This window comes from Branchiostoma floridae, chromosome 10, assembly GCF_000003815.2.
Source record: "Branchiostoma floridae strain S238N-H82 chromosome 10, Bfl_VNyyK, whole genome shotgun sequence".
Classification (NCBI taxonomy): Eukaryota; Metazoa; Chordata; class Leptocardii; order Amphioxiformes; family Branchiostomatidae; genus Branchiostoma; species Branchiostoma floridae.
Genome location: NC_049988.1, coordinates 12,106,304 through 12,107,035, shown reverse-complemented (window position 1 = coordinate 12,107,035; position 732 = coordinate 12,106,304). Strand labels below are relative to the sequence as shown.

At 38.5% G+C, this 732-nt stretch overlaps 1 long non-coding RNA gene across 1 annotated transcript in view; it reads left to right on the top strand.

The window, feature by feature from the left end:
- Positions 1 to 276: 276 nt before the first annotated feature.
- LOC118423943 overlaps positions 277 to 732 on the top strand; it is an 11,032-nt gene continuing 10,576 nt past the window's right edge. The window contains exon 1 of the long non-coding RNA XR_004832142.1: positions 277 to 393. This is a non-coding gene — a long non-coding RNA (uncharacterized LOC118423943). The remainder of the gene's footprint in view (positions 394 to 732) is intronic.

Genomic DNA, 732 nt, shown 5'->3' with positions numbered 1-732 from the left:
AGTAGTGCTATTTGACAACTTCTACTTCACTCTCTCTATATATTTGAATTGTTTAACGACTATCATTTCGCTATAGGTGGTCTGTATTTACTGGGTTTCCCTTCAGTTCTGTGATAATGAGCTTGAGTCGATCAGAGAGTGTTTTTAGATGATCTTGATTGACACATGTCCAATGGTGCCATTTTGTAGTAAAGTTTGAGCCTTTTTTTAGAGAACATGTCATAAAAAAGTTGTTTTCCAGAACATACACTCAGGTCAATGACATGTTGCGTTTTTATGTAGGCCTGGGATATCATACAAGGCATAACATGCAATTCAACCGAACTTTGATGGATCTTTTAATGCTGACAAACTGTCGAACAGCTGATCAACAAAAATGCCAAGGTTGTCAAGGTAAGTGGTGTGCACCAATTGTACAAATACGTAGGTGGCGCTTCTATGGGCTTATACGGTCTTGCATGTACTGTACTATGGGCTCTTCGCATAGCGCTTAAACTCTATCATATTTTATACCAACTTGTGTCTTTGAAAATTTAGGGTCATTCTCAACACATATTGAGAGATGTTTGAAAAAGTGTTACTTTGATTTCTAAAATCCCAGTTTCTTGTACATTTTCCCATTCTTACAAGTTTCCACAGACCCTAATCTGCAGTACCGTCCCTTATCGCTTCCACGAATAGAGCTAGACGACAGTCAAGTTACCAAATCTCGGTCAGGAATCAGGATATCGC